Genomic DNA, 16,100 nt, shown 5'->3' on the forward strand with positions numbered 1-16,100 from the left:
TTTTGATGAGGTGGTGAGTATTATAATATCCATCAATACGAATGCCCTAATAGATCATGAAAGACTGGATATTAGACATGTGAGTAAAATTGCTACCATGTCATGGATTGCATTTTAGACGATTGATGGGAAATCCTAATTAAGTATGTAAATTAAGAAAGAGTGAATTTTAGATAAGTATAGAAGTTTTAACGGATTAAACTCTAAATAAGCAAGGAATTTCTAGTGGATCATAAGTTGTGCAAAATGAATAATTAATGTTATAGATGGTAGAGATGGTAGAGATGGTAATTTCACCTGAACCCAATGAAAGATCTAATATCTGACCCGAATGAAGGAGGATATGGAGGGATTATCAATACTCGATATCCGATCCGATTATCCGATTAAATAATTATATATATATATCAAAGAAAATTATCTTTTTCTAAAATCAACTTACTATTTTTATTGATATTAATATGAGATTATATAGATATTTAATCTATTTTTTTAATTATATATAAATTTTTAATAGGATGTTAATTTTAATATGTTTTTGTTAAATGATAATAGTTGAATAAAAAGAAGAAAAATTATAAGTATAGAAGATATCGAATCCTTTAATGGGTATGAGTATACCTATCAGATATCTTATACTCGATGGATATGGATATGGAGAATATAGAATTCGATCCGAACTCGACCTATTGCCATCCTTAATAGATGACCCGAATGTGCCTAGCTCCTTGTGAAGAATCTAGCTAAAAATTGAACTATTTTTGTTGCATGGATAGAACCAAGAATATGTGATGGGTGGGGTACAACAAGAGTTTTTTTTTAAAGAATATGCACGAAAGAAAAGTCTAGGTAGGATTCAACCTAAATGGAACAAAGGGTTTTGTCCCATATTTTAAATTAGAAGTCATCTACTCTAGAAAACTAGAGAGGATTAGTCAAAAGGTCCTACATGCCTCTACTATATAGAAAGAACTAATATACCTATTAACAAGGATAGAAGGACCCTATAATAGAAGCTTATTTTTGTCCTTTTTAAATAAGTTTAACCTAATAAATATTAGAAAACAATTAGCACCCATATATATGTTAGCGATGCAACTTTCATAGGCGGATCCCTCAAGGAAAGTGCTCAACAAAGGAACCCCTATTCTCTGACGAAGAAAGGAACTTTGATGAGAAGACCATTCGAATTATCCTTATGGCCAAAAGGAGAGGAGTACAAAAGAGAGTAGGTGTTCCCAATTCCCATAACAAGCTATATTTATTTGTATGTTGTTTGTTCTTCCTTGAGATACTAAAATTGAGTTCCTTAGCAAGAGGTAGTTCGGAGTTGTCTCAATCGGTGTGAGAACTGTAGAAATTAAGAAAAAAGAAAAAAGGAAAAATTAGCCATATTATTGAATCTAAAATTGATGATTAAAAATATAGAGTACAAGGTCTTTATATAATTTAGTTAAAAAAACCTAAACTCTAAAAATAAAAGGAAAAAAGGATCAAATTGCCCTAAAAGCTATAACCAAATAAATATATATAATCTAACATTCCTCCTCAAACTCATGATGCTACAGTTAGAAGCATTGAGAGTTTGTTAGATAAGAAATGAAAGCGTGAAGCAAAATGTGACTTGGTAAACATATCAATAATCTGTAACTTTGAAGGAACAAAAGACAATGTGATGGTGCTAATCTGGAAATGGTGACGAGTAACGTGACAATTAATTTCAATATGTTTTGTCCGCTCATGAAAAACTGAATTACATGTAATTTGAATAGCACTCTGATTATCACAATATAATGGAGTAGGTTAATGAAGAGAAATACTCATATCCTCAAGCTACCAATATAACCAAACTATCTCACAAGTAGTTGAGGCCATGACATGATATTCAACATCTGTGGAAGATATAGAAATAATATCTTGCTTCTTACTCTTCCAAGAAATGAGGAAATCATCAAGAAAAATGTAGAAGCCAATGGTAGTGTAACGCCCCGCCCCTCCTGCTTAAAGGGATGGGGGTTACTTTACTTACTTACTTATTACATACTTACTTGCATCTTAATAATCTTTTCTACTTAAAACAGCGGAAGTCTTGTTTATAGAAAAGGTCACATAGCATACTTTACATGATTTTAAGTCATAATACCAAAAAGCATGATTAAATGTCATGGAGTCATGAAACAATAACATAAACTAAGCATAATTCTTATTGAATAAAAGCAGGTCTTTCTCTCTTAGCCGAGCCACTACCACACACATCTTTCTTGCCCCTCCTGCTGCTCCCTTAGTTCATCCATTCCTTGCCTTTATCTGTGGTACAAGGAAAGTAAGCTATGAGCACACAAGGCTCAGTAAGACCCTTTCCTACTCACAAAAAAACGTATAGCATAGCATAATCACAAGGCACAACGCATGGAGTCAAACTCATCATATCATATATAGGAGCATCATATCGTAACTTTCATAAACATAAAATACAGAACGTCCTATCATATCATGTCATAAAAAAAAACCTCAACTTGTATCATGTCATAAAGTACATCATGACATATCGTAACATAATCGTAAGGTATCATGGCATATCATGACGTAATCATAAAGTGCATCCTAGCATATTATAACATAATCATAAGTATCATGGCATAATCATAAAGTATATTTAAGATGACTTTCAAAACATGTATCATGAAAATATATGCAACATGTCTTTTGAAAACTTATTATATACATACTTAAACATAATTTCAACATAAGGAGGGTCCCAGCTTGTACCACATACATAAATGCGCGCGTCCTATGTAGGTCCAAGGTAGCAAGTCTTGAACCCTACAAGGCATACATACTAGGCCCGTTTCTTAGTCCATCGACCTAGGGGCACTTAGGAGCCCATCCCTAACGAGACCAATTTCTTAGTCCATCGACCCCGGGGCGCTTATGGAGCCCACCCTTGGTACAAGCCATATAAAGTAAAGTAGCATGTCTTACATATCATGATTCTTATCATATCATACATATCATATTTCTTAACATATCATAAAACATGCATAATTTGGGCACACAGCTCATCATAATAGCATGCATAATTTGGGCACACAGCACATCATAAAAAAATGCATAATTTGGGCACACAACACATCATAATAGCATACATAATTTGGGCACACAGCTCATCATAATAGCATGCATAATTTGGGCACACAACACATCGTAAGAGTTATCAACATGCATAGATCATGGACATACATAAATAACATAAAAGCATAGCAAGTTCTTATCATATCATGAAGCATGGCATGTGAGACACATGGGGATCATAATTAGGTCTCTAACCCTAATATCACATAGTGGCCGAAACATATGGTTGTAACTTAGGTTAACAATCAACATATAAGCATGTGAACCTTAAACCAATATCATATCATATATAATAAGGAACATCATGAGCATGTTTAGTTTATGTTCTAGGTTTCCTAAGCTTATAAACTTGCCATGGCCGAATCTTATCAAACCTTACATTTGGTTAAAAATCAACATACAAGCATGTGAACTCTAAACCAATATCATATCATACATCATGAGGAACATCATAAGCATGTTTAGTTTAGGTTCTAGGTTTCCTAAGCTTATAAACTTGTCATGGCCGAATCCTATCAAGCATCACATTTGGTTAAAATCAACATACAAGCATGTGAACTCAAAACCAATATCATATCATATATCATAAGGAACATCATGAGCATGTTTAGTTTAGGTTCTTAGTTTCCTAGGCTTATAAACTTACCATGGCCGAAACTTGTTAATCATGTAACTAGGTTTCATGTGACATAAAAGCATGGCAAACCCTAAACCATTTTCATAGTATTTATTACAAGGAACATCATGAGCATGTTTAGTTTAAGTTCTAGGTTTCCTAGGCATATAAACTTGTTGTGGCCGAAAGTTCATGGAGCATGAAATAAAATTCTAACCAACCTACAAGCATGAGCATGTCATGTTAACTTCATATCTTGTCTTAAGGAAAATCATGGCATGCTTGGTTTAGGTTTAAAGTTTTCCTAGGCCCTTAATCCTACCATGGCCGAATGTTTATGAGCATGAAATAAGGTTCAAATCAATATACAAGCATGAGCATATCATGTTAACTTCATATCTTATCTTAAGAAACATTATGACATGCTTAGTTTAGGTTTAAAGTTTTCCTAGGCCCTTAATCCTACCATGGCCGAATGTTTATGAGCATGAAATAAAGTTCAAATCAACATACAAGCATGAGCATATCATGTTAACTTCATATCTTATCTTAAGAAACATCATGACATGCTTAGATTAGGTTTAAAGTTCTCCTAGGCTCTTAATCTTATCATGGCCGAAAGTTGAAAGGGAGACATCCTAATTCCAAGCAACATACAAGTATGAGAAATGTTAACAACTCTCTTATCATAGGGTACATATCATAAAAAAACAAAGGGAGCAGGTTTAGTTTGAGTCTTAAGCTTACCTAGTTCTTTTATTCATGCTTGGCCGAGAGTCTAGGATCATGAATCTAAGTTCTAACTAAACATTCCAGCATAGAAACAATAGATTAACCCCCTACCATAAGATACATGTTACAAGAAACATATTGAGCATATCCTAGTTGGGTCTTAAAATTTCCTAGGTCTTTTTTTTTTTTTTTGTCTTGGCCGAAAGTTTCATGAAGAACTCCTAGGTTTTTAAGCAATCTAACCTCATGGAAGAACATATGAACTATTGTACCACAGGTGAGGGGAAACTTACATATTTTCGCTTGTTGTTCCTTAAGAAAATGATACCCTTGTGAGGAGGAAGAAGAAACTTTTCTTCCTAGTTTTCCCTTTTTGTTTTCTTCTTCTTGTAAGAGATAATCCTTGAGACTCCTTCTTGGAAATTTTTTTTCTTAGGGAGGAAACCTTAACTTGACTTTTGAGAATGAAGGAGAGGAGCTCTAAGTTTCGGTGGAGAAGGAAAAAGGAGGAGGAAGAAGGAGGAAGAAGGAGAATTAGCAATTCTCTTTCTCTTTTCTCCTCTAAATCCTATTTATTCATCATGGGAATGAATCATGTCCTTATTCATTCCCCCTTAACTCCTCTATCTCTTCCCTCTTTAATTCCCATGAAAATTAGAAGGAAAAGAGGGTAGGAAGGCAATTTGCCTTTTTCTTGCTCCCTCTCTTAACCAAGAGGAAGAGAAGGTAAGCAACTTGGTTTTCTCTTGCTCTTTTACTTAGTTCTTTCTTCTCACCTTTAGCTACAATTTCCATTCCTTTCTATCCATCTATTATTCATTATTCTAGTGGTTATCATATACCAATTTAACTCTATTATTTGTGGGAGGTTCAAGGTTCAAACCTTCACCTTTCTTTCTTTTTATTTCTATTATTTCTTTTGATTCCTCTTACTTTTATGCTCTAACGAAAAATAATACCCATATCTTATAATTTCGTGGGTGTTACAGGTAGATTTACGATCCGTAGGATCACCAGCCCAATCTGCATCAAAGTATGCACGTAGTTCAAGAGATGAAGTAGAAGGAAATAAAAAACTTTGAAATTGAGTGCCCCGAAGATATCTGAGAATACGAAGAGCAACTGCCCAATGAACTGTAGTTGATGTAGCGACAAATTGACTAACAACATGAATAGCATACGCAATATTTGGATGAGTCATAGTGAGATAAACCAAGTTTCCAACAATAGTTCTGTACAAACTAGGATATGACAAAGGTGAGCCATCAGATAGAGAATATTGAGCATTAGTTTCAATAGGAGTATCAACGACTCTATTATCAGTAAGACGAGCACACTCAAACAGATCAAATATATACTTTAATTGGGATAAAAGATAACATTTTGGGAAATAAGCAACCTCAATACCTAGAAAGTAGTGTAGTATACCTAAGTCTTTCATAGCAAAACGATGAGCCAACTCAGACTTCAGGGAAGCAATTCCATCAGAATCATCACCAGTAATAATCATGTCATCTACATATAATGGTAAAAGAATATGACTTGTACTCATACATCTAACAAACAATGCTGAATCATGATTACTAGGATGAAAACCAAGCGAATTAATCACTATAGAGAACTTCTCAAACTAAGCATGAGGTGCTTGTTTGAGATCATAAAGCGCTTTACGAAGCCTGCAAACTTCACCAAGTTGGTGTGAAATACTAGGAGGAGGTGTCATATAAACTTCTTCATGAAGATCACCATTTAGAAATGCATTCTTAACATCCATCCGAGATATTCTCCATCGACAAACAAAAACAACAACAATCAGAGTACGAACAATCATCATTTTTACAATAGGAGCAAATGTTTCATCATAATCCATGTCATACTCCTGAGAATAACCTTTAGCAATCAGATAAGTTTTGTATCACTCGATAGATTCATTAGATTTAGTTTTGATCTTATATACCCAACAAGAATCAATAGTATATTTTCCTAGTGGCAACAGAACCAAATCCCATGTATGAGTATGATGCAAAGCAATTAGTTCCTCAACCATATCATTCTGCCAAAGTGGGTTATAAACAACTTCTCTATAGGATATATGCTCAGAAAGATAATGAATATATGCAACAAATGAAGCAAAAGAATGAGAATAACAAGAGTAACCAAAATCTGGCAGTTTAGTAGACTTACGAACATGAGTGAATTGATGACGGTGGAGAGAAGGATCATCCGGAACCTTAGGAGATGACTAGGTAGTGGAAAAAGGAGGAGCATGTGGAGCGGATATCTCAGGAATTAAAGTATCAGATTCAGTTGAGCTACCAATAGGAGCTGTGGGTGAAACTTCCTCAGTGTCGGTATTGAAAAGATCAATACAAAGTAGATCTGACTTTTTCATATTATGTGAATTAGCTGGAATATAAAAGAATGAAATATGCTCAAGAAACACAACATGACGAGAGACATACAATTTTTGACTAATAGGATCAAAGCAACGATATTCTTTTTGAGTAATAACATAACCTAAAAAAATACAAAGAGCAGACCGAGAGGCTAATTTATTACGTTCAACATGTGGACGAAGGGCAAAGCAAGTACAACTAAAAACACGCAAAGAGGAATAGAGAGGAGCACACCTATACAATTTTTCAAAAGGTGACAAGCCTAAATTGTGTAAGGTTGGAATTTTATTAATCATGCGAGAAGCGGTAAGGATTGCTTCCCCCCAAAAGGTATTAGGAACACTGGCAGACAATAAAAATAAACGGCCTGTTTAAGCAAGATGCCTATATTTTCGTTTAACTACACCATTTTGTTCAAGAGTATTTGTACAAGAAGTTTGATGAATAATACTATTAGAAGCAAGTAATTATGAAAAATTATTCAAAGTGTATTCACCCCCCAAATCACAATGAAAACACTTTATGACACTAGAATGTTGAGTTTTCACAAGAGCTCTGAAGTTGTCAAAAATGGTAAGATAATCAGACCTGTGTTTCATAAGATAGACCCAAGTGTAACGAGTGCAATCATCAATAAACGAAATATAATACCTTGATCCCCTTTTGTAGGAATAGGAGAGAGTCCCCATACATCAAAATGAATAAGATCAAATGGAGCAGAAGAAAAAGAAAGACTTTTAGAAAATGGTAAGGTACACAATTTGGCCAGTTTATAATTACTACAATCAGAAATATTAAAACTTTTTAAAGGTCCTAATATTCCTGTAGAAGCTAAAAACTACAAATGAGATGCTGAAACATGACCTAAATGATAGTGCCATAAATAAAAATCAGAAGATGAATGATTCAGATGAAAAGATGATAAATCCACACTTGAAGATACAATTTCGGGTACTTTGAGTTGATCTAAAACATAGAGTCCTCCTTGCCTACGATCTGTCCCAATCAGCCTCTAAGATTGCGGGTCCTGGACATAACAATTGGATGAAGAAAAAGAGACTAGGTATCCAAACTCACAAAATTGACTAACAAAAATAAAATTTAAAGTAAGACTCGGAATATAATAAACATTAGTAAGAGATAAACAAGATGTAACAATTGAACGGACGCCTACTAATGACATAAGAGTACCATCAGCAGTCACAATAGATATAGATGAACGGGGAAAAAAGAAACAAAAGATGATAAATTAGATGACATATGATGGAAGACACCAGATTCTAAAATCCATAAGGATGAAGATATACCTGAAATACTAGACGATGACAAACCTATATGAGAGGAAGCTGATATGGCAGAGGCATGTGAAGCAAAGAACTGTTGAAACTGCTCCAACATATATGGATCAGATTTCCATGAAGCATCTACACGACTAAGCATGATGACAGAACGAATAATGCTCAGAATAACCAAACTATAAGGATACACATCTATACTATCCGTAAAAATTGGTGCCATGATGACCCGTGGTCTCACAGAGAATTTAAGGTAAAAAAGGATGTTAAATGTAGAAATCGACAGCATAGTATGTCGGTGTTGAAATCAGTAGAAAAGGATGTCAATACCAAAATCGTTAACACATGGCGTCAACACCGAAATCGATAGAAAAGAGCATTGGTGCTGAAATTAGCAGCATAAGACGTCAACGTTGAAATTGACAGAAAAGAGCGTCGATGCTGAAATCCGTAGAAAAGAGCGTTGACGCTGAAATCGACAGAAAAGAGTGTCGGCATCGAAATCAGCAGGGTAGGTCGTCGGTGTCAAAATTGGTAGGACAGGGCGTCAACGTCGAAATCGACAATAACAGGAGGAGACGGCGGCGACAATAGTAAGCAATAACAGGGGGCAGCAGAAAAAATTAGGTCAGAGAAAGAGAACCTTGCTCTGATACCATGTAGAAATTAAGAAAAAGAAAAAATTAACCAAATTATTGAATCTAAAATTGATGATTAGAAATACAGAGTATAAGGTCTTTATATAGTTGAGTTAAGAAACCATAAACTTTAAATATAAAAGGGGGAAAAGATCAAATTACTCTAAAAGCTATAAACAAATAAGAACCACAATTTCACACTACAGACCATCTCTAAAATTTTGATTTGAAAAAGTTACTAGCCACCCAATGTGCTCAATCTAAAGCATGTAACAAGTAATTAAAGATTGTTCTAACCATGAAGAAGCTCATATCGAATTTCATCTCAACACTATGTAATTGCATAAGGGAAAGTCTAGCAAAGATATCTTACAAAGAAACTATCCGATGCTACTATAGCTCAAAAAGGGTGCAAAAATATTAACACAGTAGAACAAACACATATAATGTCACGTTAAAGAATTGAAGGTATATCTAATATGAGCTCTTTGCCATATCATCTCAAGTGGTATATAAAAACTATTTTTATAATAATAAAATTGTGGAATTATTTAATAAAAATAAATTATGTGTTGGGGGATTATTGGTACAATCGTCCCTGGGTTAAGGTTGACCAGTTTGATTAAGCTCGAATAAATTCAAGTTTGATCTTCTATGTTTGGACTATATGTTTGGAAAATATTTGAAAGAAGTTAAGTAGGTTAAAGTTGATTGGATACTTGACAATATGTGAGAGGAAAGTCAAATAGGTCATGGAAGACCGGATACTTGATTGACAAAGTCCTAACTCGAGGACTAGGCAATTCTAACTGGAGGTTAGTCAAGACAAAGTTCTAACTGGAGGTTATGTAAGGACAAAGTCCTAACTCGAGGGTTAGGCAAGGGAAAATTCAAGTGGGTTGTTGGCGCAGCGGGACCCACAATAGGGGGGGGGGGTGAATCGCCTGTCAAAATAAAACAAACACCTTTCCCGTTCTTTCAACTCTAAATAAAAGCAACTATAATAAAAAATGGAAATAACAACTTAAAAGACAAGAAACAAGATTTACTTAGTTACAACCTACGTGGTTGTTATTCCAAGACCAATGAAAGTACTAAAAGAAAATCTCCTTCGTTGAAGGCGGAGAAGCCTCCTACACTCGTTGAAAGCTTAGAAAGTTGCTAGGAAATTAAAACAAGAGTTGATTGCTATTTTCTAGGTCTAGGGGTCTTTTTATAGTCCTTGTAAAATCTTATCTGTGGCTGGAAGGTGCCTTCAGTAGGGTGGAAGGTGCCTCCAGTGAGGCAGCAGTGGATAAACGTTTATCCATTGCCAACGACTAAATTCCTAGTCGAAGGCGCCTTCTATAGGGTTGGAAGGCGCCTTCCTTAGGGCCGGAAGGCGCCTTCCATAGGGTCGGAAGGTGCCTTCCATGGTTGATTGAAAGCACCTTTAGCCCTGTTGAAGGTGCCTTCAGCTCTGTTGAAGGTGCCTTCTGCCTGAAGGTCGTGGAGCCGTCTTTAACTCTTGTTGAATGCACCTCCAGTAGCTCTATAGCTCCATTTTAGCTCTTTTGTTGCTCTGATCGCCTGGGTGATTTCGGCCAACTGAAATAGGGCTCACCCGAACCCAATTTCCAGCCTTCTTCCTCGAGCAGGCTTCCAATCCAGCTTCTCGTCTCTCGAACGTTGCACACATCCTTCTCATCCACTGGTGTACTCTTCTGTAGCACTTCATCCATCAGATGTACCCGACCCGTCGACTCCCTTCCCATGCCATCCTTCTCGTTAGCTACTTCTGTTCGACTTCTTGTGTTAAGCTCTTGCATACTTAGACACAAGGATCAAAATATAACATGACCTAACTTAACTTAGTTGATCACATCAAAACTATCACAGGGTCTAACAATCTCCCCCTTTTTGATGTGCATCAACCCAAATTTAAGTTAGGGTAAAAACAAACAAATTGTAATAAGTATTGTAAAGAAATTGTAAAAATAACATTATAAATGTATAAGTATAATGTTGAAAATGAATTTAAATTTAAAAATCCTAACTCCCCCTAGACTTGTACCTATTCCTCCCCCTTTGATCACATAAAAAAAATAGAGAAAAATAACATAAGTTAGAAAAGTTTGAAATCAATATTTAGGGGCACTTAAAAATAGTAAACAGAATGTTTAACAATTTTTAAGAAAAATTTCATAACATCATACTTTGTATTTGACAAGAAATAAAAGAGTTTAAAAAAATAAAAAATTTGACTAATTTTTCCCTAAATTTTTTTTTAAGTTGTCAAAATATTATAACAATAAATCATTTAATAGTTAGTCAATTAAATATTTATTTCAATAATTGGCTTCTAGGCAGTGGTGAGACACTAGACCTTCTTGGATATTGGAGCAACAACCACTTTCTTAGACAAAGCCTTTTAAAGAAATTAATATTTAATTTCCTTTTTGACATTTAACCCTTTTAAAATTAAAAGAATTTTAGTCTAAGTATGATCTTGGAACCCAATATAAGTTCCTACCTACTGGATTAATCAGAAATTTTGGAGGTACATAATTTTTAGGAATATTCCTAATTTATCCTTGGTGATGTCTAATATACTAGTTTAGCTTACCATACTTTCTAAATTTTAGTTTTTGACAATTATTCAAATTCAAACATGCATGGTCATTGTTCAAACTTTTGAATTGAATTTTTAACTTATCATTTTCTAATTTTAACTTATCAAACAGGTTTAATGGACATGCTTTTGCTAATTGTCTTTTCAAATCATTGTTTTCTTTTTATAGTTTTACTTAATCCTTAGAAAGTATTTTAATGAACTGAAAAGATTGTTCGAGTGAATTAGCGTGTACCTCACTTACCTTATGTTATGATGCTCCCCCTTCATCGCAGCTTTCTTCTGATGATCCTCCCTCTTTATCAGTACTCATCTCTGAGCTACTTTCATCTTCTCTTTGATGGTTTGCCATTAGGGCTAGTTCGGAGAAGGCCTTGATGTTAGACTCAGAGGATGATGATTCATCTCATGTTGCCTTCAAGTTCTTGTGTTTAGAACTTGTTAGTTTTTTGCCCTTGTCCTTCTCGTTTTCTTTAGTTCTGGGTAGTCATTTTTGATGTGCCCTTTCCCTTGGCAGTTGTAGCATCGGACATTTCTTTTACTCCAAAAGTGCTTCTTAGCTTGCATTTTAAATTTATTAGATCGAATAAACTTATTGAACTTTCTTACAATTAAGGCTGCTTCGTCTTCATCGATTGATGCTTCAGAGTTTGGATCGTTCGTTCTTGCCTTTAGGGCAATGTTCTAACTCGGTCCTTTCTTTGTCTTGCACACCGAGATTCATGTAATTCGAAAGCGGAAAAAAGATTTTCTAATGTACTTACCTTGATATCTTTGGAGACATAGTAGGAATCTACTATAGATATCCATTCCGGTGTTCTTGGGAACGCATTTAATGCATACCTTTGTGCATCCTGATTCGTTATTGTTTCTTCGAGGTTTGTTAATCCGGTGATCAGCTCCTTGATTCTTCCATGTAGACGTGCTACTAACTCTCAATCTTCCATCCAGAGGTTCGTCAGTTGATTCCGGAGCAGGTCCTGTCTCGCAAGCTTTGTTTCAGAAGTTCCTTCATACAGGTCCAGGAACTTCTCCCAAAGTTTCTTTGCTAATTCATAATCTCCTATCTGATTTACTTCCTTGGGTGACAGTACGCTAAGTAGGTGGTACTCGGCTCATCCGTTCGCTATGAAGTCTTCTTGCTCCTTTTTGGTCAATTGATATTCTTATTTTTTTTCTCCTTGGGGGGTTTTGGGAGCTACAAAATCATATTTAATTATTAATAGAATTTCAAAATCAGTTTTGAAAAATACGTCTATGCGTTTCTTCCATGATGCAAATTCTCCTTTGAAATTTGGTGGATAGATTGTCGGTCTAGCCATCGATTTGGTGCTTCAATCGACGGTTAGTCCTTTTGAGATGGTTGGGCTCTGATATCACTTGTTAGCACAGCAGGGTCAGCAAGAGAGGGGTGAATCATCTGCTAAAATAAAATAAACACCTTTCTCGTTCTTTCAACTCTAATTAAAAGCAACTATAATAATAAATGAAAATAACAACTTAAAAGATGAGGCACAAATTTACTTGGTTACAACCTAGGTGGTTGTTAATCCAAGACCAATGAAAGCACTAAAAGGAAATATCCTTCGTTGAAGGTGGAGAAGCCTCTTACACTCGTTGAAAGCTTAGAAAGTTGTTAGGAAATTAAAACAAGAGTTGATTGCTATTTTCTAGATCCAGGGGTCTTTTTTATAGCCCCTGAAAAATCTTATCCATGGCTGGAAGGTGCCTCAAGTGAGGCAGCAGTGGATAAATATTTATCCACTGGCAACGACTAAATTCTTGGTCGAAGGTGCCTTCCATAGGGTTGGAAGGCGCCTTCTATAGTTGGTTGAAGGTGCCTTTCGCTTGAAGGTCATGGAGGCGCCTTCAACTCTTGTTAAAAGCGCCTCCAACAGCTCAATATCTCCATTTTAGCTCTTCCGCTGCTCCGATCACCTGGGTGATTTTAGCTAACCGAAATAAGGCTCACCCGAACCCAATTTATGGCCTTCTTCCTTGAGCAGGCTTCCGCTCCAGCTTCTCGTCCTTCGAACATCACGCACATCCTTCTCGTTGTTGGTTGGTCCTAGGAAGATCATATCGGTTCCACTGTATAAAATTTTGTACAAGTGTCGAACCTTTCCTAACAACTTATTGTGTTATTTAGAAATTAAATTCAGAATCGCAAACGGAACTTAACATTATTGATTCCAAATTTAACTTATCTGTTCTTAGTGGTTTAGACTTGGATCGCAAACGATACTTAACATTATAGATCCAAATCCACCTAGGTTACAAATTTAATTAAATATTAATTTCAGAAATCGGCTCCTAGGTCAAACATGGTGAGGCACATGACCTTCTTGGGTATAGGAACATCCACCACTGCCTCGACAAAGCCTCTTAACGAAATTCAATATTTAATTTCCTTATGTAACCTTAGGTTTGACCAAAAAGAACAATCGAATCACAAGATCGACAAATAAAATAAAAGAAACACAACTTCAAATTACAAATCCAAAAATCTAGAATCTTTAGCCTCTTGTGTTTGGTATTTCAAATCTATACAAAGAAAATTAGTATGATGCGGAATAGAATTACTAGTTATACCTTTCTTTGTAAGCAACAACCTCTTGGTCTTCTATCATATTCCTTTTTTTTTATCTCGGACATCGTGTGGGTGACGACTATCTACCGAGATGAGAACCACCCAAGCCCTTCTTCTTCCTTCTACTAAGTTTTGGCCAAGCAACTTTCTCTAAGAAAAATAAGTCTCGGCCACCAACCAAGCTCCAAGGAAAACTAGGAAATAAAATCCTCCTTTCTCTTCTTCTTCTCCAAGCTAGATCCGACCACCAAAACAAGCTCCTTGAGATTGATGAGGTTCAGCCACAAAGGAGGAAGAAAAGGAGGAGAAGATGCTAGGGCCGACCATCACCAAGGCGGAAAAGAGAGAGGAAAAATAGAAGAGAGTTGTGTCTCATGAAGGCACCCCCTCCCTCTCTTTTATAATCCTTGGTCTTGACAAATAAGAAAAGTTTTAATAAAAACTTCCTTATTTTCTTTGCCATGGAAAGGAAAATTTAATTGATTAAAAACAATTTTATTTTCTTAAATTAAAGTGGCCGACCACCTCATAGCTCCAAGCAAGGAAAGTTTTAATAACACAAGAATTAAAACTTTCTAATTTACTTCCGAAAATTTTTAATAAAATTTTCTCTATTAAAATTTTCTTCATGGTTGGTTATAAAAAAAAACTTTTATAAATTAAAATCTCTCTATTAAAACATGTGGATGATTTCCAAAAAAAAAGTTATCTGTAAAATTAAAATCTTCCTCTTAATCTACAAATAAGGAAAGATATCAAATCTTTTCTTAATCTTTTGTAGAAACTATAATAAGAAAAATTTAATTTTAAAACTCTTTTTTAAAATCATGAACATGGTTTCATAAAAGGAAAGTTTTATCAAAAATTAAAATCTTCCTTTCAATCTACAAATAAGGAAAGATATCAAATCTTTTCTTAATCTTTTGTAGAAACTATAAAAGGAAAGATTTAATTTTAAAACTCACTTTTAAAATCATGAGGATGGTTTCATAAAAGGAAAGTTTTATCAAAAATTAAAATGTTCCTTTTAACTACAAATAAGGAAAGATATCAAACCTTTTACTTAATCTTTTGTAGACTATAAAAGGAAAGATTTAAATTTTAAACTCTCTTTTAAATTTTAAAGATATCAAACCTTTCACTTAATCATGTATGTGTTAACCAATAGACCAAGAGAAGTTATTGTTAGAGAGAGAAGTGACAATATAGTTAAGAGTAAGAAAAGATCTTCTTTCATTTAGAAGGAGAAGTTAGAGTAGCCTTCTTCCTCTCAAAAGAAAAGAGGATTCTTGCTTCCTCTTTTCATTAAGGAGGAGTAAAAGAAAGGAGAAGGAAAAGTGCATTTTCCCTTCCTCCTCTCATGAAGAATAAAAGGGGAAATTAAAGAAGAGATTTCATTTTCTCCTCTTCCTTCTCCCTCCTTCTCCTCACTGTGACAAAGCCCTCTCCCCACCTCCATTGCCGAAATCCAAAAACAAAGGAGGACTCCTCTTTAGGAAGGCTCCACAATCAAGATTACTTCTCTAAGGAAATCAAACACAAGGAAGTAAGTATCCCCTCACCTGTGGTACAAGTCGCTTACGAAATTTCTGTGAGGTTAGAATGCTTAAAAATAAAAATAAAAGAAAGAAACCCATGCTCATGGATCTCATCATGTTATGATATGAATTTAGTTAAAGATTTATGTTGGAGGTTGTTTAAAGCATGATTTTTCTCCTTTATATGTTTCGGCCATGAATGTTTTAGGGCCTTAAGAAGCGTAAAAATCTAATCTAACATGCTTATAGACTCCCTTATGATATGATAAGAACTTGGCTAGGTACTCATGTCTATATGTTTCTTGGAAATTTTATTTTCCTTTATGTAAAGTTTCGGTCATGATAGATTCTAGGGCTTCAAGAAGCTCAAAACCTAATTTAACTTGCTTATAGATTTCCTTTATGATATGATATGAACTTGACTAAATATCCATGTTTGTATGTTGCTTGAAAATTTTAATTCCTTTATAGTAAAGGTTCGGCCATGATGGGTTTAGGGTTTCAAGAAGCTTAGAACCTAATCTAACATGCTTATAGACTCCCTTATGATAT

Source organism: Zingiber officinale, chromosome 9A (genome assembly GCF_018446385.1).
Source record: "Zingiber officinale cultivar Zhangliang chromosome 9A, Zo_v1.1, whole genome shotgun sequence".
In the NCBI taxonomy this organism is placed as follows: domain Eukaryota; kingdom Viridiplantae; phylum Streptophyta; class Magnoliopsida; order Zingiberales; family Zingiberaceae; genus Zingiber; species Zingiber officinale.